Source organism: Pleurodeles waltl, chromosome 1_1 (assembly GCF_031143425.1).
Source record: "Pleurodeles waltl isolate 20211129_DDA chromosome 1_1, aPleWal1.hap1.20221129, whole genome shotgun sequence".
NCBI lineage: Eukaryota > Metazoa > Chordata > Amphibia > Caudata > Salamandridae > Pleurodeles > Pleurodeles waltl.
Window position 1 is genome coordinate 59,481,609 of NC_090436.1, and position 23,713 is coordinate 59,505,321.

The 23,713-nt window shown below is 47.0% G+C and overlaps 1 protein-coding gene across 3 annotated transcripts in view; it reads left to right on the forward strand.

Moving 5' to 3' along the window:
* ATOSB (atos homolog B) overlaps window positions 1-23,713 on the forward strand; it is a 316,423-nt gene that overhangs the window by 161,087 nt on the left and 131,623 nt on the right. For all 3 annotated transcript variants that reach the window (XM_069212482.1, XM_069212498.1, XM_069212490.1), the window contains one exon: window positions 5,628-5,789. The gene's annotated coding sequence lies outside the window, so the exon portion shown is untranslated. The remainder of the gene's footprint in view (window positions 1-5,627; window positions 5,790-23,713) is intronic.

Below are 23,713 nucleotides of genomic sequence, written 5' to 3' on the forward strand. Positions count from 1 at the left end.
AAAGGGGACTATCTCTTTCATGTTTGTGTGCCATTATCAATACCTTTGCATATAGAATTGGTAACCCGGATAATGTCTCATTGCTAATGTAAAAACCCCTCACTTAATATGATCATTTTCCCATTTAAAGTTTTATCTATATTGCTAGAAAAACGTCACTTATTTTCAGTATAAAACAAGCATAATTGTTGACATAATATAAATGAATCACAATTAAATTTGAAAAATGTTCCAAGTGTCTAGCAACAATTAATATTACACCTAACTCTATTAATTATAATAATTACCTAGCACCAAATCTATTATCTCCTATTCACCAAACGTATCCATATATGTCTTATGCTGCACCTAATATAATAATATTTGTATTCTCAGTCAAAATAACTTGTATTGAGTTCTCATTCTCCTTGCGTGTGCATAGTTTGTTACACATATCAACACTAGTAATTATACATATACATTATCTATTGCCTATAAAATATTCCAGCTCATAGTCTGAATTCAGTCCACATTCTACTGCTTGTAATCTCATTATCCACATTGACTCCTTCCTGCTTAATGTTAATTCCCTATTTCCTTTCTGCTTTCTCTGCGCCACTCGCTTGTTGCCGTTTGGTTATCTTTGGTGCCGGTCATTGCTCCCAGCTGCTTGCTTCCAACAGCTAAGACGCCCTCCCCATTGCTCAACAGTGGCAAGGCAGGTAATGCATGGCGTGTCCTTTAAGGAGGTAGCGTGTGTACCTTTGGAGTTGTGTGTGTTTCTGTGTGTAAACAAATTTTGCAGCTTTTTGTTTTTTCTCGCGCAGCGCCTGCTTAACGGATGCCGCGCTTCATGTTTCTTTTTTTTTGCTACTGAGGAAATTAAAGCCATGCAGTGGAGCAAGGCTAGGGGTTTGAGGTTAACGTAAATGTTGTAGCACCCAGAATAATGTGCTGCATGGCTAAATACTTATAAGGTCCCAAAGGCGAGACCTATTGGCTATGCCAATGCTTGTTTAGAAGCTGTCTCCTGGAGTGGTCCTTTCAGGAGTTACCACATGGCCTGGATAAGCTTGCTTATAAGTTTAAAAAAAAAAAACGCAGGAATTAAATGAAAAATCACGTAATATGCTTTAGCGTAATTGCACGAACATCACTGCAAATGTAAAACCGACAGTATATTTTAGCGGGAGATGATTTAAAAAAAAAAAAAATGCAAAATACACAATGTCTGTAAACAGCCACTCATGTTCTGGCCCTTCGTTATGTTACTGTAGTACTCTCTTGCAACACGTTTGCCACAAACGCAGTGTAATTACTTTACGTGGCGTCATACATAATTTTGGAAATTTAGCGCTACGTCGGCATAACGGTAGTTTCGCCCGGTTTAACAGGCTGGCTTTCTTCGACGTCCTTAAACTATTTTTAGGAGCAGGAGCCTCAGGCCTGCGTCGTTGCCTCCTGTTCTCCCCTTGTGATGCGCTGTCTTGGCCTCAGTTTCAGGTTTATTCTCGGATTTTTTTCACACTGTTCTCAAGCATCACACACTTGTTGATTTTGAATTCGCCATTGAAATAACTTCTGCTTACAGAACTCTCTCTTGCGAACATGAGTTGGCGTCTGATGTGAAACAGACCACGTTCAGTATATCATAACATTTTTGAATCCATGCTCAAATATGTTTTTTCCAGTCCTGATTTTTCTTTGCATTTTAGTGTTGAATTTATTCCGATATTAGACTAAACATAACTACAAGTCCCGCAATGCACAAAATGGTACTCTTAAGTTATTTACACATGACCAGGAAACTTGAGGGCTCTGTATGCACTCAGTTATTCTTTCTACCTAAAGTTATACAAAATCAAGGGTGTCTTGTGAGACTTGGAGTGGAGTGGCTATCTTTTACTAATTAATATTCACTATTTATTGAAAAATCTAGATTTTACCAAACTCTTATTGTTTGCTCCAATAGGCCAAACCATTCCTCACCCCGCCGACTCATTGTGGGTAAAGTCCACCTGCATGGCGGCCCCATCTTGTTGTAGGCAAGTATGGGAAAAGTGACCACTGAGCACATGCAAAATGTATTCCATAATGTTGTTGTCCGTTTTTGTGCAAATATGCAAATTATGCATCAGATGTTGGATTACCTGGTAAGTGCCGGAAACATACAATAACACAAAAATGACCGGGGCTGCGGAAATTCGTGATTTTAGCGTCCCTGCTTATGCTTTGTCGTGTTATGTGCATTGTGCTGTATCGCGTGAGATGCACCCACTTAGGTTCGAGTCCACTGTTACGTGTGAGTTGTACAACTTGCGTTTTCTCTACCAGTGTCCTCTTTTTGAATTTCGTTACATTAAAGCCTGTCCTGAGTGTCTTTCGTTTCCCAGTGCGGCAGTGATTTCAGTTTGCAAGCTGCGTTTTAGGTCCTGCAGCCCAGCTATAAAAATGCACCAACAGCTTATACCTGCCCCACGGACTCTCTCTACCATGCTGTTTTAACAGAATTGCAACGTGACAATAAGGGAAATTCGAATTTAGTATATCTGATGTTCTGCAATGACTATAGTGAGTTATAAACTCTGTGAATCCGTTGCCAGCCCTTTATTGGTTAGCCATACAAGTTGTCTCAAAGCAGGTGGCTTAACGGATGTTTAGGTTGACTGCACCCATCGCACATCTTCGTTTAAAGATTCCATGCTGTGTGCATAACTGCTACGCCAAGCGTTGCTGTCGCAAGGCATCATGGGAACCAGATGTGGCCTGAGACAGATGTGCTTGGACTTGATCTGTGGATTATTCCAAGCTTTGTGATCCTTGTCTGAATGTGGTGGAGGAGGGGGCTATAATAACACATGTATTGTTCATTTGTATGCTGTACATTCGTCTTTATATATAAATGTATTGTTTGAGCTTTCATGAATTTCAGCTGTGCGAGAGGTTCGCCCCCTCACCCCCCCTTTTATTTCTCGCCTGTGATGGCTCATGCACTATCGCTTGCAAGAGATATTGTATGCAACAAAGGGCTTGCAGCCCGTCAACTGCATAACATTTGTTGACTTCACTGTCACTCTAATTTGCTGACTTGTAATTGGTCAGCATGTGTAGACTTCACTTTCTATTCTTTCGGATGGAGCATGGACCAAGTACTGATTGCTTCTGCTTGATTACTGTCCTTCTGCTGATCGTGCTGTGATTGAGTCATTACTTTTATTTTTTCTTCTACCTGTTGTTTTTGTTCAACCTCTTGCAAATTCTAGTTTTCACACATAGGGAGATTAGTTGATTGGCTGAGAATCGCAGGTTGTGCCAAGACCTAACAAGCATTGGCAAAGTCAATAGGTATCACCTTTGAGTGCCATTGTCTTTTGTTCATGATAAACATTATGGGCATTGTTGATTTTGGCAATGATTTGTAGCCTTGCTGTATAACAGCGTGACTGCTGTGCTCGGTGGCTAGAAGTAATAAAAAAAAAAAAAAAGGACTATGGTAAATCCAGCGCATACACTTTAAAAAAACATTAGCCCAGCCCTGGTTTCTTCATAGTGCTCTTTTAAATTGGTTTTATCTGCACTGCAGAGCATCTATGCTGCTGTACAGTATGACTCTAAAACAATGTCAAGGCCAATAGGTCTCGTTGGCGAGACCTATTGGCTTTGCCAGTGCTTGTTTATGTTGCAAATATAGTCCACGTATGTTAAAGGATTTTATATATTTTTTCTCTTAATTTTGTAAATTGCAATATGGTGCTATATTTTGTGTTATGCTTTGGCGAGGAACGACTGTGTTGACGTTAATAAGGCATGTCTGTAACCCACTCTGTAGCTTGTGCTGAGGAAAAATATCACTTTGTGTCGAAAGAATAGTGATGGCGCATACAGTACACAGAGGGAACCAGAGGACCAGAGTTTGTTAGTGATCCTGGCCTCTTATGGCAGAACACAGAGAGGAAGTTGGATGAAAATATAGGCGAATGATGAGTGCATGAAAATCTATTAAATTAGGGACATTTGAGTAGTTTCCTCATTGTTAACCACAACAATATCTAGGACCATCCTGTGTTGTAGAACATTTTGCCACAGTGTGACCACACACACACCTGTGAGGTTCAGTAGTGCCCCTTACATGGTCACATGTCGCAGATATGTAAAGGGTTTGTGGACAACCAGGACCTCCTGGAGGGTGGGAGTCCCCTTTACCAAAGGGTCCACAGGACTGCCAACACCACAATGGCTGGAGGAGGCACTCCGGCACCATATGGGCTTCATATGGGCTTCAGGGGGCACCCTTTCACTGCCATTCAATCAGTAATTTCTAAAGTGCAGCTAATCACCCGTAGGGTGTCAAGACGCTGGTTGCAGGCGTGCTGCTCAGTCGAAGAGCCAGGTCTTGAGGTCCTTCCTGAACTTCTTCAGTGATGCGGTATGTCTGAGTTTGAGAGGCAGCATGTTCCATGTCCGGGCTGCGAGGTAGGAGAAGGATCTTCCTCCTGCTGTGCTTTTCTGGATTTTGGGAATGGCTGCGAGGGTGAGCTGGGAAGAACGTTGTCCGTCGAGTACGTAGATGGCTAGGCGGTGGTTGAGGTATGCCGGTCCTATGTTGTGTAGGGCCTTGTACATGTGGATCAGGAGTTTGTATGTGATGCGCTTGTTGACTGGGAGACAGTGTAGGTCTCTGAGGTTGGAGGTGGTGTGGCTGTGTCGTGGAATGTTCAGGATGAGTTTGGCTTCTGCTTTCTGGATTCTTTATAGTCTTGATTGCAGTTTCTTGGTGATGCATAGTGTGTTGCCGTAGTCCAGTTTGCTAGTGACGAGTGCGTGGGTGACTGTCTTCCTTGTGTCGGTGGTGATCCACTTGAAGATCTTTCAAAAGAGTCGGAGGGTGTGCAAGCATAATGACGAAACGCGTTGACTTTGCAGGTCATGGATCGAGAGGAGTCCAGGATGGTGCCTAGATTGCGTGCGTGGTCTGTGGGAGTGGGGGCGTTTCCCAGTGTGGTGGGCCACCAGGAGTCATTCCAGGTGGAAGGGGTGAAGCCGATTACGAGGATCTCCATCTTTTCCGAGTTGAGTTTGAGGCAGCTGGCTTCCATTCAGGCAGCTACTGCTCTCATCCCATTGTGGAAATGTATCTTGGCCTTTATAGAGTCGTCACAGGAAGAGGATCAATTGGGTACTGTCAGCGTAGGGGATTTAGAGCTCAGCTGGGGTGGGGAAGGATCTGCAAGAGAGGCTACAGAGGATCTGTGTTGGACCCTTAAATGCACCCTTAGCAGCACTGGACTCTAAAATGTTTAGAGAAAGGCCTTACCTGAACTCCCTGATATTCTGTATCCCAGGAGTGTTGTAGCACTGCCTGTCTGAAGTCTCAGTACTGTTGTCCCCCAGGTTTATGGACACTGAATGTTTTCTACCACTGTAGCACCTACTGGGGTGCTGGTCTCTGGCACTGCTAATGAAAGCAGCAGCCTTCACCAAGGGAGTCACACAGAGGGGTGTAGACAAAATAACAGTGAACACTTAGAATGCAAGAAGGTGGAGTCTTCTGAGACTTGGATGAAGGTTTCACCCTGATGGTTGTACACACTTTATTCACCAGAGTCCATCTTCCCCTACTGATGTTTTGCTCTTTTTCCGATCCCCAGCTCTTGCGGCTGTCTCTAAAATGCCGGCCCTGGTATGTGGATGCCCCTACTTCTGGATTGGCGCGTGGCTGTTTGGAACACAGGGAATGGTGGTTGGGCGGATGCTGAAGACGGCTGGATGCTCATGGGCCTCCATCAGACCCAAATGATGCCCGGGATGAGGTGAGTCGTCCGTCCTCAGGGAAACACAAACAGATTGTTTCTCGCTTTGTTCAGAGGAGGTTTTGATGCATTTACAGTGATGTATTTCGGGCAGATGTGGAGTTCTAGTTTATTGCAGTCTTAAAAAGTGACCGTTTCTACCAGTTACCACTTGTCCGTGCCAAAGTATCCTAAACAGAAGTGATCATCGTTTCAGAGCCTGTAAACTGCAGTTCTTTTGAGTCCAACCAGGTGTTTAGTGGAATAAACATTGGTGATGATATATATATATATCTCTCTCTCTCTCTCTCTCTCTCTCTCTCTCTTTCTCTTTCTCTCTCTCTCTCTCTCTCTCTCTCTCTCTCTTTCTCTTTCTCTCTCTCTCTCTCTCTCTCTCTCTCTCTCTCTCTCTCTCTTCTCTCTCTCTCTCTCTCTTCCTCTCTCTCTCTTCCTCTCTTCCTCTCTCTCGTTCCTCTCTTCCTCTCTCTCGTTCCTCTCTTCCTCTCTCTCGTTCCTCTCTTCCTCTCTCTCGTTCCTCTCTGCTTCTTCAAAGATGTAGACTGTTGAAGAACTTCCTGTTCGTTGTGTTTTCAAGCTCCCGTCTCCTTAGTTACTTTGTGATGTGACATGTTCCGTCTTCCTCATGTTGACACCGGGACAAGCTCCCTCTCTAGTCTGAAGCTTTAGATTGTGACACGTTCTCTCTACCACGTTCAGAGTGGCAAGCTATCTCTTTCCTGTTTCCAAGCACCGAAACCACTCTCACTTTTGGCAGTCAAGACCTTAATAGGCTTCCTGTGTTTCTCAGGCTAACAAATCCCCCTGGTTTTGTAGAGACTGGAGAACTCCCTCTTCTCTAGGGCCACAGCAAGCTTTGCCTTTCATTGGTGTTGAGCCTTAAGACTGCCCCTCTCCCTCTTCTGCCCTGGGAGACACCTCTCTTTATAGACAGACCTACATTTCCTCTCCTGTTTGATCTGCCCTGTTGTGCTGCTCTTCCCTCCTCTTTCCAGATGCTGAGAGGATGCACCCTCCCCCTGTGTCCCTTGGCCTTGAAACCCACTCTCTTCCCTGTGTTTGTTTTCCTTACTGGGCCATTTCCCCTAACCTTCTCGGCGGCAGCAAGTCCCTTCCCTCTTTGTTTCTGGCCCTACACAGGCCTCTGGATACCTCCTGTTTCTACACCCTGTCAGGTTCCCTCTTTTTCCAGTTACTTGTCTTGACTTTATTGCGAGTGAGCAACTAGGAAACTACCTTAAACGTTGTTAAATACGAGCTTTGAGTGACTTTACCTCACATATATTGATCCATGATATATGTTTATCGTTCTCAGTTCCCTTTTGGCTGCTGCATTGTGTGGATTTCATCCTACTTTTCTCATGTTCACCGATTTCTTACGCAGACCTGGTACTTGTGCTCCGCTTTCTGTTTTTGTGCTTCATATGTCTCATTTCTTCAGCTGAGATCGTTTATTTGACAACATTCAGGCCTTACTGCAAAACGTGCTGCGACTGCTCGCTCAGCTGGTCCACAGCTGACATGCAGACCTCTTCATCTCTGGATGGGCAGCGGTGATCCCTTGCTCACCTGTCCTCTGTGCTTCCACTGCTACGAGCTTCCAACAGACCTGTTGGACTTGCCTGCAAAGTAATATTGCACCAATTGTGGGTTTTGTTCGTTTCTTAATTTACACTTGAGAGTTAATATATATTTAACATACTACTGGTAAACAAAGATACTGTAAAAGGTCAAAATATTTACATTGCTATTTAAATCATTGAAGATTATACAGAGGTTGCCTATACAAATCCAAATACGTTGGCCCTATGCATTGTAAAGATCTAGTCTATCTCTTTGCGAATGTTCCTTTTTCTAAAGTTGCCAATTTATATAGTTCATTCATCTGTTCATTTGTTAGTGTGACTTACAGAGGATGCATTCTTTGACTGTCATTATGGTGCTTTGCATCCATGACTCCATTAGAGTCTTGACAAATCACACTAGTTATGTAGTTAAATATAGACATCCTTTCAGGATGTTATTATCTTCTCCAGTAATTAAACTCATCCTCTCAGCCACCTGTTCTCAAAAGTCCAAGATTCTAGAGCAAGTCCTCCACTAGGAGAAGCTGCCATTGAACCACTAGATTCAGCCAGCTCCTCCTTCTTGGGTGAAAATACTTTGCATTTAAAGGGAGAGTAATCGCAATCCTTTTCTTCGGGTCAGGGCAGTAAGTCTAGCATCACTGTGTGATGCACAGGACCTGCACTGGGTAGAGTTCATCTCTTCCTCTTTGAGATCTATGTTAGAATCCCAACCTAATCAGACTGGTGCATCTCCTCCGCACTTTCAGTGTTCCCATGCTGTGGAAGTGCTAGTTCAGAGGGAGGCGATCACCCTGTCGGTGGGAAAGCAGGATCTTGGGGCACAAAGAAGTGCTGGAGGCGAGCCTCCCTCAGTTAAACGCCTGATGTTCCCCCTGAGGTATGATAGGCACAAGAATGCCCTTCAGACTCGCCAACTATACCAGTTGAGAGGTTACCCGGACACCAGAGGTCTCAAAATATCGGGGCTCCCCAAAATGGGATTAGTCTTTGTCTCCTGAACCCTGCCAGTTCTAGCTTTGGTGGCGACACTAACCTCTGAAGGTGTTGTCCTACGACAGTGACAATGAACCCCTAATCTTGTGTGACGCACAGGACAAAAATGTACCTGTCTGGTAGAAGCTAATGGTGTTGACATCCTGTGCAGCAGTGGGATGCACCAGTGGCTCACATGTGATCTCCAGACCCCTAGCCTGTGGCCACAATGATTATAGGTTTAACCTTAACCTTGGTTAGAGTGGCAACTGAGCAAAAACGTCTAATGTTCGGGAGCCTCTGAAACCCTGCGTCCAGAAATATCAACTTATTCTATGTGCCGGGTTGCACGGTTTGAGTCTTTCAACCAGGATTTCATTAAAAAAATGCTTATATGATACTTTACTTGAAACATAATTTATTACCCGTGTTGTGTTTTTACTTCAGAAAACACTCCCCGTCGATTAGATGCTGTATTGTACACAGATCCATTGTTGAACCAGATTTTTCTCGGACATGGCAACCGGAAAATACGTAGTTTCAGTAAAAAGCATAGCGTTAAAGGCAGTACATCAAAATTGTTCTCTGTGAACTGCCCAAAGTTCTGCTTGGACCCCTCAAAGATCCACCAGGCAATTTTGGACACTAGCCAGGTGAGGGTCTTTCCTGCTGAGGTGTGTGTGTGGTGGTATCATAGGCCTCCTGGGCTGCAGATGTTCTGCACTGGGGTGGTCCCCAATACAGGGTACGCACAAGACCTACTGCATAAGGGTGGTCTCCATGCCGAGCTTCAGAAGCGCTCACTACATATGCTGGAACTGTGGGGAGCGGGATGATGGACTATCAGTCCAAGCTGGTCACATTCCCTCCGTCTGTGGTCGTACTCTTGCAGTATTAGACTCATGCTCCCAACCTTTTGATGGTGTGCCATTTCCACTTGCTCACTTGGCCAAAACCTACTCTGTTCAGGGACCCACTCTGTCATTTCTGCCTCAATGCTTTGTGGGACAGATCAGATACATAAACATGTTGAAGCTGGAGGCCTTCTTTCTAACTATAAAATCCTTGCATCCAGCGTCTAATCCTGAGCGGTGATGGTATACGCATTCTTTTGTGTAAGAAAACAGAGGATACCTCACTCTTTGCATTTTTGTTGGATACCAATAAAGCTGTGGAGATGAGTGTTAAAGTTCCCTATATTATGCTGCTTAGGTATACAAAACACCAAAGTGGGCAACCTGAGCAGGGAAGTCATTTTTAGCCCATTTCTGCCCACCTTGGGGGCTGATATGCATATTTTTCTTAGGCCAATCTGCCCCCAAGGAGGACAGAAACCACTAGACACCAGGGATTTTTTTTTTAGCCTATTTCACGCAAGGGAAGCGGCCCCTTAGGCAAGGTCTCACCTGGGTGGCAAATTTATTTGAGGCCATTTCTGCCCTTACTTGTGTAAGGCCCATCTGCCCCCTTTCACCTGACACCAGGGAATATTTTTTTTTCTCCCTAAAAAAAGAGGGTGGGGTATGGCCATACCCCCACCCCAAATAAATGGGGACAAAGTTGTTCTGCCCACCGGTGGGCAATTGGGGCAATTACCCCCGATCCACTCCCCAGGGGGGCAGAAAGCCTACTAGATTCTATGAAATAAAAAATAGCTAAATAGTGGGCTGGTGGCTACCAACCAGTATGGGCATGGTTATGCCCCCACCCTAACTGAAGGGGGTAACAGTCTTTTAGCTCTCCCCGCACACTAAAACATCTTATCCCATGGCAAGCAAGAGGACATTTGATTATTTTGAGTTTTGGTTTTACACTTGGGCCATGAGAGCTTGGCCAACTCTCAAAATCGTCCCACTTGGAATGGTGAGGGCTGCACATTTTGGACTTTGGGACACTGGCATGTAGAAAAATCCAAAAGACCTAGACACATCTGAAAACTAAACATCTGGGTGAGTCTAGGGTGGTGTGCTTTACATGCACCCCGCACCATTTTCTTACCCACACAAACCTCCAATTTTGTTGGAAATCACACATTTTCCCCACATTTTTCTGATGGAACCTTCCGGAATCTGTAGGAATCCACAAAATTCCTACCACCCAGCATTGTCTCATCTATACCGATAAACGTTCGGCCCCACTTGTCAGCCTAAAAATATATTTTTTCAAACTGCCCTTTTGGATCCACTTTGGTTCCCCCTCAATTTCGACATGTTTTTGTCTCTTCTCTGTCACAGGCACTTGGCCCACCTACACTAGTGAGGTATCATTTTTACCGGAAGACTGAGGGGAATGTTGGGTAGCAGGAAATTTGTCCCAGTGCGGTAATCCCACACAGAAATGTGTGGAAAATGTGATTTGTTTTTATTTTCTTTTTTTTGCAAAATTTGTGCTTTGCTGAGGATTCTGGGTAAGAAAACACTGGGGGATCCACGCAAGTCACACCTCCCTGGACTCCCTCGGCTGTCTAGTTTTCAGAAATGTTTGGGTTTGGTAGGTTTCCCTATATGGCTGCTGAGACCAGGACCAAAAGGTGACCCTCTCGCAAAAAGTTAGTTTTGTGTTTGATAATGTTGATGTGTCCAGATAGTGTTTTGGGGCATTTCCTTTCACGGGCACTAGGCCTACCCACACAAGTGAGGTACCATTTTTATCTGGAGACTTGGGGGAACACTGAGTGGAAGGAAATTTGTGGCTTCTCTAAGATTCCAGAACTTTCTGTCACCGAAATGTGAGGAAACAGCGTTTATTTGGCCAAACTTTGAGGTTTGCAAAGGATTCTGGGCAACAGAACCTGGTCAGAGCCCCACGAGTGACCCCATACTGGATTCACCTAGGTGTCTAGTTTTAAAAAATGCACAGGTTTGGTAGGTTTTCCTAGGTGCCAGCTGAGCTAGAGATCAAAATCCACAGCTAGGCACTTAGCAAAAAACATATCTGATTTCAATGTAAAAATGTGATGTTGTTGTTGCATTTCCTGTCACGGGCTTTAGGCCTACCCATGCAAGTGAGGTACCATTTTTATCAGGAGACTTGGGGGAACACAGAATAGCAAAACAAGTGTTATTGCCGATGGTCTTTCTCTACATTTTTTCCTTCCAAATGTAAGACAGTGTGTAAAAAAGACATCTATTTGAGAAATGCCCTGTAATTCACATGCTGGTATGGGCTCCCTGGAATTCAGAGATGTGCAAATAACCACTGCTTCTCAACACCTTATCTTGTGCCATTTTGGAATTACAAAGGCTTCCTTGATACCTATTTTCCCTCTTTATATTTCAGCAAATGAATTGCTGTATACTCCATATACAATGAAAATTCATTGCAAGGTGCAGCCCATTTATTGGCTCTGGGTGCCTAGGGTTCTTGATGAACCTACAAGCCCTATGTATCTCCACAACCAGAAGAGTCCAGCAGACGTAACAGTATATTGCTTTCAAAAATCTGACATTGCAGGAAAAAGTTGGAGTAAAACGTGGAGAATAAATTGCTGTTTGTTTACCTCAATTTCAATATTTTTTTAATTCAGCTGTTATGTTCTGTAGGAAAATCTTGTAGGATGTACACAAATGACCTCTTGCTGAATTCAGAATTGTGTCTACTTCTCAGAACTGTTTAGCTTTCCGGGATCCAGCACTGGTTTCACACCCATTTCTGCCACTAACTGGAAGGAGGCTGAAAGCACAAAAATAGTAAAAATGGGGTATGTCCCAGTAAAATGCCAAAATTGTGTTGGAAAATTGCGTTTTCTGATTCAAGTCTGCCTGTTCCTGAAAGCTGGGAAGATGGTGATTTTAGCACAGCAAATACTTTGTTGATGCCATTTTCAGAGGAAAAAACAGAAGCCTTCTTCTGCAGCCCATTTTTCAATTTTCTTTTTTTTTTTTTTAAACAAAATTTTCGCTGTATTTTGGCTAATTTCTTGGTCTCCTTCAGGGGAACCCACAAACTCTGGTTACCTCTAGAATCCCTAGGATGTTGGGAAAAAAGGACGTAAATTTGGCATGGGTAGCTTACGTGGACAAAAAGTTATGGGTGCCTATGCGCGAACTGCCCCAAATAGTCAAAAAAAGGCCTGGCACCTGAAGGGGGAGGGAGGCTGGGGGGGGGGGAGGCCTGGCAGCGAAGGGGTTAAACAAACTGAGAAACACTCCTGCCCTAATGGCAATGTTGTTAGTAAACTAAAATAAATCCTAGGTTACATGGGCTAGACATCATGGGTATGTGGGCTAGATTCTTGTGATGCATGCAGCAAACTTTAGTCTACTTAATCAAACAAAAGTAGTTTTTTTGTTTTTGTACTGCAGAAATGCTGAGCTCACATTTGAAGGGGCAGTCATATGTGAGAATTAAGAAAAAAGCAACTCTGTAAACTACTTGCCTAGAATCACACAATTGAGATCCGTTTACGGGTCAAGTACATTAGTTAGGTTGAGTAGATTATTTAAGTTACTCGACCTCCAGGTTTTATAAAAAAAAATATGATTTTTCAAGCCCTGCGATGCAGCTAGTTTGCTTCCTCGGTGGGCAGAGGGCCTGGGTCTTTGGGCATGGCCTGATGTTGGATTGGATATGGTTGCAGGGGATGTTTCTGATTGCCTTGTCTCAAACTCTTCCTATTCAGAGGGCACTGCAGAAGATCTGAGGCATCCAGGATGTCACCCTACTGACTCCACCTTGACCTCGCCCCGTTTGTTTCTTAATGTTCTCCATCCAAGTGAACAAATACACATACCCCAGAGGAGATATTTCCTGTCCATGGCGAAACAAGAGATTGCTACACATTTCTCTGCCAGCACTCACCCCTGTATTTCACGGAAATGGCCTTTGCCAACCTAAGCCTTTCCATTAGGAGGAGTAAGTTCTTAGTCTAAGATCAAAAGCCGAGGCTTCTCCTCATTGGGCCTTTTTAAAAGTGGTCATTTGGCTTGCTTTGTCTGAAGATGCTGAGATGGTGGATTCCCTGTCATCTGGTTAATTCCGATGTGAAGACACTTGCAAAGTATGCCCATCAGCTGTAGGGGCCCATCGGACTAGAGAATGGTAGGCCAGCACAGCGAGCAACACCATCTAAATGCCCGAAGACCTCATTTGCCCGGTTCCGGTGATTAGGTGCCCTAGAGCTTCCTGGGGGCCTTAACATGGTTCCAGCTATAATAATACATAAACCTTTTGTGCTGGTGGTCTCACCTCCCATTATGAATCTGCCATGAAAAAGTACTTTCTTGGTGGCCACACATTGGCGAAGCTTATAAGTAAATGTCAAGGTCTTTGTGCTTCAGAAAAATCCATAGCATGGTCCGGAGGACTCAACCTAACTTTTCTTAAAGTTTCTCTCAAAGTTGCATTTTAAAAAGCAGATCATCCCTGTGGCAGTATTTTGGCATCTATATCTCTCCTGGACTAAGGAGACATCATGCAGCATGGACATTAGTCACACCTGTTTTATTGTTAAAAGTACATGGCTCTGTGTCACACCTTTTAAGTTTTTGTGACTTTCAGATGCAGTGGGAATGTCCCAGTGGTTGCTAAGGCTGGTGTTGCCAGACAAAGAATGTCCTGCATTATTCTTACGGCAGTCTGTAAAAGGCTGAACCCCTGTCTGATATTTGACGAGAATACATCAGGGCAGAGTTTGCTTTGGTTCCATTTTTCAGACATAAACCTCCGATAGATATCTGGGCATGTGTGCTGTCCCACAGGCATTCTGCTGAGATTACGCCCTTGACATGTCCTTCTGAAGCAAATCTTGGTTTGACAGTAAATGTTGTGCCAGGTGTTTGCTTCAGTCTAAGCTGACTGATTCGACATTATCTTCAACTTTTTGTTTTTCTCTCAACTGCAGTAAGTTGAGAATTGGAAGGAACCGGGTTAGAGTAGGATAACATGTGTTTTATAGGGTCTTGGTAACTAGTAGTCCATAAGTGGCTTCTTTGTGCTAGTGCTGTACTACTGACGTGTCAGCCATTGACCACAGCACACGCTCAGACCTGGCAATTCACAGGGGGGCACATCGTCACAAGATATCGACTCCCTTCACACGGTCACCCGTTGAAGAGCCCATATCTCACGGGATAAGACATTAGCTTGAAGTCCCAGCAGAGAGTGGGTTTCCAGCTCATCTGTGAGCGCTCTGCCCATCTGATAACGATGGATTTGTTCAGAACCTCCCCATGACATCAGCAGCAGCCTCAGGCGCTTGTGTTTGTCACTGAACCCCCCTATCCCACCAGGAGTCTCTCTCAGGCGGTGCTGAGCTCGGAGTCCCGCCGCTTTCCATAACCCCGCCCCTCAAAAGCCCCTCCGTGGATAGTAAAATACTTAAGGGTTCAAGGCTCCGCCCCCTCCATGGCCCCTCTACTTTTCACTTTTGAGATTTGTTTTTCACAGTTGGCAGGCCTAGACACTGATTGCCCGTTTTTTATTTATATTTTTTCCCTCAAGACTGAGTGACTTTGATGCATGTGCAGGCAGGGCAGGGAGCCAGCTGCATGTGACTCACTGATGCCTTCAGAGAACAAACCCTGAATTAACTGCTTTTGAAGCAGTTTCTGTCCTCCCCACCAGACACAGACAAAAAGAGAGCCTGCATTAGGAGCAAACAAGGCAACGTGAGATGCGAGAGTCGAGCTTATTGCTTCATCCTTCACAAATATCAGATTTTGAAAAGTTCCAACCTTCCCACAAAAAATAATTTTTTTTTTAATTTTTGTTTTTTTTTAGATTTGTGTATTAAGCAAAATATTTCATATTTTATGTATTTGCTTGATGTGTATTTGTTTCTATGTCTTACTGTATTATTTTGAGGTTCACATCGTTGAAATTGCTATGGCCGGGGTCCCTGACTTCAAGTAGTGATACAGTCAGGGTTCAAAATAGAAAGGTTAAACATTATTCTAGGACCTCAAAAGCTCATTGTCTTGCCTATATTTCTGCTCCTGACAAACTTACTGACTCCCACGCCCTTTGTACAGACTCATAGGCATTCTCTCCCACCCTGTCTCTGTTTATATTGAACCTACTTTTTTTTTTTTTTAACTGACAGGTTTTTCACTTTTCTGCATTTCTTTTGACCTAATCACTGAACTCTACTGTTTTTGCTCAAGAGGACTCATCTGTTCACTGGTGCATGACAGACTTACTTACCTGGGCTTTAGCCTTGGCATGCGCTCTTGCCCCCACGTCTTCCTATGCCCTGTCATTTAGACTTTGACATCTTGTTTTCTCACCTGCTGGTACCAGTCAGTTGTTCCACGTCCTGTGTTTCTAGGTCAGGCACAGGTTTTCTTGCCTTACGTGTTCTCGGCCTCCTAAAGAGATCTATTGCCTGTGCTTCCAGCCTGACTTTGTTCTCACTTTGGACATTTCTGTGCTAGTTTGTCTTTATACAGTACATGTTTAATTTAATCTAGTCGATTTGTATAGCGCACGGCTACCAGGAGGCTTCCCACCACTGGCCCAAAGAAGAAGGTCCTAAGGGGGCCAGCCCAACTAGGAGCTGAGCGAGGAAAGATTAGAGAGCAAATGGCCGTGTTAAATAGCCATGTTTTAGGAGCTTTCCTGAAAGCAAGTTGCTGACACAGTTCGAGTGGCAGGGAGTTCCGTATAGTCCGGGTGAATTCTGGGTGTCGTTGCGGGAGAGGAGGTTGCGGATCTTAGACATGTTTCAGGGTCATATGGTTCGATAAGGGCACGGAGAATTGGAGGCCCCTTCCTGTGAAAGGCCCTATGGGTGATGCACAGAGATGTCGATTGGAAGCGTTGCTCTGTGGGTAACCAATGAAGGCCCGTTAAGGTCCTCCTTGTGGACATGTTCCTTGGGATTTTAGCAAGAGGAAACAGGCAACAGCCTTTTGAATGGTTTGTAGCCCTTTCGTGACATAGCATGGGGGTCCTAGGTATGAGGAACTCCTGTAATCCAGCCGAGAGATAATCCAGACCTGTATGATGAGTCCAGGTGATGGAGGGGGCTGGAGATCTCACTCTTTCCTTAGTCTAAGAATACGGAAACATTTTGCAGCAAGCGTTCGCCTCTACTTCCATTGTGAGCGCGTCTAACCAGACATCCAGGCTTTTTATTTTATTTTTCAGGCTTGGGATGGCTCCAAGACATTCTGGCCAGGAGAGTAACTCCCTCCTGGTTTTGTTGTTTCCTAACAGCATGAGTTCCGTCTTGTCCCCGTTAAGTTTCAGGGAGCAAGGGGTCAAGTTGTTTGCAGTTAGAGCCTTGTTTTGGAGCGATAGATACAACTAATTGTGTATCTTTTTTTAATATTTCCAGTAGTGGACAGAGCCTGTTGGCATACCGCTTGAAGAGGTTATCACTCTTTGTGTGTTCACTTTAGCGAACAGAGGTAATGTTTGAATAATGAATGGATAAGGACACAATTGTTGTTGTGCCATACTACACTGAGGAGCCACCCCTTCAACAAGATGAAGTTTCTCGTCTAATGTGCCATTGTGTGTTTTCTTGCGTAACACACTGGCCGCCTTAACCGCTTCTAGGGGCCTTTCACGAACGAGGGGCGGGGCAGCGGCCTTGGGGTCGGCTTTAGGAATGCGCGAGCTGTGCCTAGGCCCAGGGCAACTTACCGCAGATGACTGCGCTAAACTCATTCAACTATTGCGGTTTCCCTTTCTACTTTACTGCATTCTTTCTCCCTCTCCACCCCCCACTCCTGCATTTTGCCTCCCAGGATAACGAAGGGCAGACATTCAGGATAACGAAGGGCAGACATTTGCTCTCGCCCAGGGCGCTCTATGTTGAAAGGCCGTCACCGACTGAGTTCCTGCACTAACAGTGAAGGCAGTAGCGTAAAACGTGTGGGGGGGGGGGGGGGGGGGGGGGAGTGATATTTTCCTTCGCATTGTGGAGGCCAGAGCAAGGGGGTAGCCCGTTTCTCGAGCGGAGTAGCCATCTGTTCCGTGTGGGCACCTACAGCCCTCACGCGAACCCATGTGAATCTGAGCAGACGGGTAGGTGGATCCCCGGCGTGACCCTGAAGGCGAAGGCACCCTGAGCACAGACCCATTCTCGGTTTCCCCTGTAGCGCCTGTGGATAGGTGCCCTGCGGGTGAACGCTAGAGTATTCCAGAGGTTGGCACTGCCACTGAGAAGCGTCACCTTGGATACGGCGGCCAGGAGAGCGCATTCTGGGCCACATGGGCCACATTAGTTTCTCTTGAATGCATCAACACCGAGCAGGCGTGTGTGTGACTGTGCATTGGTGCAGTTTGGCCGGCCACCAAAGCGCTCCTGGCACTCCTAGAAAGGGCACCCCATGGTGGCATCTAAAGGGCCTGGCTTGCCAGTCCGCCTCAGCAGCCGTGCTGCACGGTGGCTGCCGCAGCGCCTAGACGCCCTACATCTGTAGCAGCAGTCCGGTGTAGTAGCTCCTCCCGCGGCCCCATCCCCACCCAGTGTGTTACAGCAGATCACGGTGCGTGGGCGGCGCCCTGTGTGATGAGGAGGGCAGGAACCCACAGAAGCGTTCGAAACTGAAATACACACGTGTAGGGGCTCACTGTGCCACAGTACCCGTTTCCTGCTGAGAGATGCTGGTGCACTCCCAGTAATAGTACTGCGCCCGTGCTGAGAAGTGCTGGTACACTCCCAATAATAGTACTGCGCCCGTGCTGAGAGGTGCTGGTACACTCCCAGTAACAGTACTGCGCCCGTGCTGAGAGGTGCTGGTACACTCCCAGTAATAGTACTGCCCCCGTGCTGAGAAGTGCTGGTGCTCTACCAATGCAAGTACTGCTCCCGGAAGTGCTGGTACAGTCCCCATAGAAGTGCCGCGTCTATGCTAAGTGCTGATACACTCCCAATAAATGTGCTGTGCACATGCTGAAAAGTACTGGTGCTCTACCAATGCAAGTACTGCTCCCAGAAGTGCTGCTACACTCCGAATCGAAAGCCTGAATAAACACACGACATGCCGTGACTTGAATACGTCTCTCTTTATTTCCATCCACTCCTTAACTGCCTTCGCGCCCTTTTTCCTCCTCCCCTTCCTCCCAGTCCATCTTGTCTTTCTCAGAGGGGTGATAACTTCTCACCTCTCCCGTGCTCCTCTAGTGGTGTGGTCCTGTGCTGGTGACGACACCACATCCCTCCCCAACGGGGGAAAGGAAAATCTAAACTGAACATTTAACTTATCTGGTAACATGTTTACTTCGCCAAAGTGGCTTTTCTAGTGGGACTGTTCTTGGCCCTCTGGGTAGGGGCCCCTTGGAGTTGCATCAGCATAGTTCTCGTATCGTCGGGATGGGCCTGGATTGTGCCTCAACATGTATCTTCCGGTCTTGGACCGGTCCGACACCTGATTCTGCTCTGGTCTCTCTCTGGATGCTGTTCCGTCAGTGGGTTGGCTTTGTCTTTGCTCTGTCGTTGGATGGGTTATACTGTGTTCCAAAGTGTCTCCTGTTTCTCCTCTTGCGGACTCCGGGCTGTCAGTGTCTGTATTCAGGTCTGTCCATTCTTCGTCGCTATCTCCGGCTCTTTCGTCAGTTGTTACTTGGGGTATGTGTTTGAACAGTGCTGCATTTCGTGTTATTGTCTCCGGTCCTCGTCGGGCTGTTATCATGGTGCCATTCTTCGCTGTCACTGTCCAAGTTTGTGCTTCGAATGGGAGGCGGAACTTCCCTCCCGGGTGGCGGTCTTTTACTAAAACGGTGTCCCCGATTTGTATGGTCGTTTCGCGAGCTCTCCGTTTCTTGGATGCTTGTGCGTTGGTGCTGGCTCTCCTTTCTTCTGACTTGTTCGATGGTGGAGACCTCGCTGCCCATGATGGGTGGTGTGGGATGGCATCAGACACCGTTCTCCCAAAACAGAGCTGGCTGGGGGTGGCTCCTGTGATGGCATGTGGTGTGACTCTGTATTCTCTTAAGAAAGTATATATTGCTCTTTCCAGGTTCTCACCGTCTGCCACCGCTATGCGAATGACCTTGTTAAGTGTCTTTACAAATCTCTCCACCTCCCCATTAGCTTGTGGCCAATGCAGTGTGATTCGCCGATGTCTGGTGTTCGTTGACGCCAAGAATTCTGCCCATTCGTGGCCATTGAAAGGGGGGCCGTTGTCGGTGCGCACTTCTCCGAAGAGTCCGTGGGTGGCCATCATTTTTTCGAATTTTGGATTGACTGTGTGGGCGGATGTGGAGTGTACGATTTTGACTTCTGGCTAGCGCGAGTAGTCATCTATCACTACGACCATATATGAGCCATCCGGAAGGCTCCCGAAATCTGCACTTACTCGTTGCCACGGCGCTGTTGGCCCTTTCTCGGTGATGATTGGTGTTGGGGGGGGGGGTCTGGGCTGCCGCTGGCCTGGCATACTAGGCATCTTTTGACTGTGTCTTCCACTAGCTTGTCTAGACCGGGGAACCATACTTTGTCTCTGATGCGGGCTTTTGACTTTACCATGCCTTGGTGCGCCCCGTGGGCTAGGGATACTGTTCTGGTTATTAGACTTGATGGGATGACCAAACAGAGGCCTCTCAAGAGGCAGCCATCTTCACTCACGGAGAGTTCTTGCCTTATATTAAACAGCGCATGCAGTCGGGCTTGGGCTTCTTGTGTCCTGAAGGCGTCGGGGCGTTGTAGGGCTCACCAGTTTCCTGTTCTGGTAGCTGCTATGGCTAGCTGCTGGCATTCGTCTTGGGCAGTTGCTTCAACCACTTCGCTGAGTGGTATGGGTAGGGGCCTTGCGCGCTCTACTACCATCCTGACGTACACCTCTGTTTCCTGTGCTTCTTCCACTTCTTGTGGTGTGGCTGTGCGAGCGTGTCGGGAGAGGAAGTCTGCCGGGTTCCTTGTGCCCGGTTGGTACTCCAGTGTGAAATCATATTCTTGGAGTTGCAGGATCCATTTTTCTATCCTCGGTGGTGATTTTGAGGATGAACCTTTGAATAGTGGTAGTAGGGGTTTGTGGTCTGTCACGACTGAGAACGGTTTCCCGTACAGGTAGAGATGGTAGTGACGGCATCCCCAGTGAATGGCGATGGCTTCCCGTTCGATCTGCGAGTATCGCTGTTCTGTTGGTGTAAGTGTGCGGCTGGCGAACGCGATGGGTGCCCAATCTCCACAATCCTGTTTTTGTGCCAACACTGCTCCTAGCCCTGTAGGGCTGGCATCGACAACTAGTTGTGACTGACGTTGCGGGTCGAAGAACGCCAGTGTGGTTTCTGCCGACAGCGCTCTCTTCGTGGCTTGGAACGCATTTTCTTGTTCTTCACCCCATTGCCATTGACGGTTTGCTTGCGTGAGCTGCCGCAGAGGTCCCGTGATGTCTGCCAGGTTTTGCATGAAACGACTGCAGTACGTGACCATGCCTAGGAAACTCCTTACCACTGAGACTGATGTGGGAGCCGGTGCCTCTTGGATGTCTTTGACTTTCAGGGGGTCTGGTCCGACTCCGTTTTTGGAGAACCGGTATCTAAAGAAACAAATTTCTTGTTTTAGGAACTCACACTTGTCTTTGTGCAGTGTCAGCCCTCTGCTTTGTAGTCTGGCAAACACTGCTCGCAACCTCTTCAGATGTGTTTCCACGGTGGGTGCATGGACCAAAATGTCGTCACTCACGTTAAGAACTCCTGGGAGTCCTTGCAGGACTTCTTTGATGACATGCTGGAACACTTCAGCTGCACTAGAGATGCCAAAGTTTAGTCTTTTGTATCTCCAGAGGCTATTGTGGGAGGAGAAGGTGGTGATGGGTCGGGATTCTGGGTGCAGCATAACTTGATGGTATCCAGACCGAAGGTCCATTTTAGAGAACCAGTACGACCCTGACAGTTCGCTGAGGATGTCATCTATTGTCGGGGTTAAATGTCGCTCTCTCTTGATTGCTAGGTTTGGTACGCGCATGTCGACACAAATTCTGACTGCTTCCGGTTGCTTGGGTTTCCGGGCGACTACGATGGGGGAGACCCACGGTGTTGGGCCCGACACTTTTTCTATGACTCCTGCTTGCTCCAGGAGACGTAGTTCTTGATCCAACTTGGGGCGTAGGTGGAACGCTATTCGACGGTGTCTGAGTGCTGTGGGAGCTACTGATTTGTCGATGTGGAGGCGTAGTGGCGGTCCTTTGAGGCATCCGATACCTTCAAATAGAGTTCTGAAATCTTGCATTAGGACTTGGAGTGTGGACCCCTGCTATGTCCAACGGTCGGCTGTTTCCAAATGCAAACACTTGTATGTTTGTGGGCCGGAGTGCTGGTCGCGGTAGTGACAGGTTGTTGTATACGTCCATGGCCATTAGGTTGATGGATGCGCCTGTGTCTACCAATGCCTGTGTTGGGGAACCTTGGACTATGACAGTGCACGTGGGTAAGCGTCGGCTTCCCACCGCGTGAATTACGTGGATTGTGTGCTGATCGTTGTCAGTGTCGCTGTCTGAGTCTTGATCTAGTGGTGCTTCCACCATTTTTACGGTTTTGTTTGTGGGGTTGCTTGTTTGCTTCGGTGTTGATTTGCAGACTTTGGCAAAATGATTGAGCTTCCCGCATGCACTGCATATTTTTCCCCAGGCTGGGCAGGTGGTCGGGTGTGGTGCTGGGCCGCCGCACCACTTGCATGGTTTGCCCCACAGTCTCCCTTTATATGGTTCTCTTTTCTGCCATGGTGTGTTTGTTTTTACTGCGTTGGCTACCTCTGTTTTTGTCTGGGTTGTAGACGTTTGTTCCATGTGAGCTGCTCTGGCTCGCGGTAACTCCTGTGATCGGCCCAGTGTGAGGATGTCCTTCATTGGCATGTTGGGTTGTTGGAGAATGCGTTGATGATGAGCACCCTTGTATGAACTGTGCACGGATTTCGTCCTCTTCATCGGGCAGCGTGCAGGTGCTGGCTAGTTCTTTTAGCCTTGTGTAGAAAACATCGACGGACTCGTCAGTGGTTTGGCGTGCTTGGCGTAGTAGGAACCTCTCGTAGTCTGAGTTGGCATACGGTCCAAGTGTGCTGTGATTGCTCTTTTTAGTGTCTCATACGTGCATGGTTGTACTTCTGTGACTGATTTGAAAATTCTGTGGATGTCCGCTCACCGATGTGGAGGAGGAGGGGTCTGCGCCGTTCTGCTTTGATGTCTAGGGCTTCAAAATACGTTTCCAGTCTTTCTACCCAGACTTTCCACTTTGCTGCTTGGGTGGGTGGCGCGCCTGTGACGGTGAAAGGTTCTATCGGCGGTACGCCAGCCATCGTGGTCTAGTACTGCGTCTGTGCTGAGAAGTGCTGGTGCATTCCCAGTAATAGTACTGCGTCCGTGCTGAGAAGTGCTGGTGCACTACCAGTAATAGTACTGCGCCCGTGCTGAGAGGTGCTGGTGCACTCCAGTAATAGTACTGCGTCCGTGCTGAGAGGTGCGGGTACACTCCCAGTAACAGTACTGTGCCCGTGCTGAGAGGTGCTGGTGCACTCCCAGTAATAGTACTGCGTCCGTGCTGAGAGGTGCTGGTGCACTCCCAGTAATAGTACTGCGTCCGTGCTGAGAGGTGCTGGTACACTCCCAGTAATATTACTGCGTCCGTGCTGAGAGGTGCTGGTGCACTCCCAGTAATAGTATTGCGCCCGTGCTGAGAGGTGCTGGTGCACTCCCAGTAACAGTACTGCGCCCGTGCTGAGAGGTGCTGGTGCACTCCCAGTAATAGTACTGCGTCCGTGCTGAGAGGTGCTGGTACACTCCCAGTAATAGTACCGCACCCGTGCTGAGAAGTGCTGGTGCTCTACCAATGCAAGTACTGCTCCCGGAAGTGCTGGTACAGTCCCCATAGAAGTGGCGCGTCTATGCTAAGTGCTGGTACACTCCCAATAAATGTGCTGTGCACATGATGAGAAGTACTGGTGCTCTACCAATGCAAGTACTGCTCCCAGAAGTGCTGCTACACACCGAATAGAAGTGCCTGTACACTCCCAATAATAGTACTGCGCCCGTGCTGAGAGGTGCTGGTACACTCCCAGTAATAGTACTGCGTCCGTGCTGAGAGGTGCTGGTACACTCCCAGTAATAGTACTGCGCCCATGCTGAGAAGTGCTGCTGCACTCCCAGTAATAGTACTGCGCCCGTGCTGAGAAGTGCTGGTACACTCCCAGTAATAGTACTGCGTCCGTGCTGAGAGGTGCTGGTACACTCCCAGTAATAGTACTGCGCCCGTGCTGAGAGGTGCTGGTACACTCCCAGTAATAGTACTGCGCCCGTGCTGAGATGTGCTGGTGCTCTACCAATGCAAGTACTGTTCCCGGAAGTGCTGGTACAGTCCCCATAGAAGTGCCGCGTCTATGCTAAGTGCTGGTACACTCCCAATAAATGTGCTGTGCACATGCTGAGAAGTACTGGTGCTCTACCAATGCAAGTACTGCTCCCAGAAGTGCTGCTACACTCC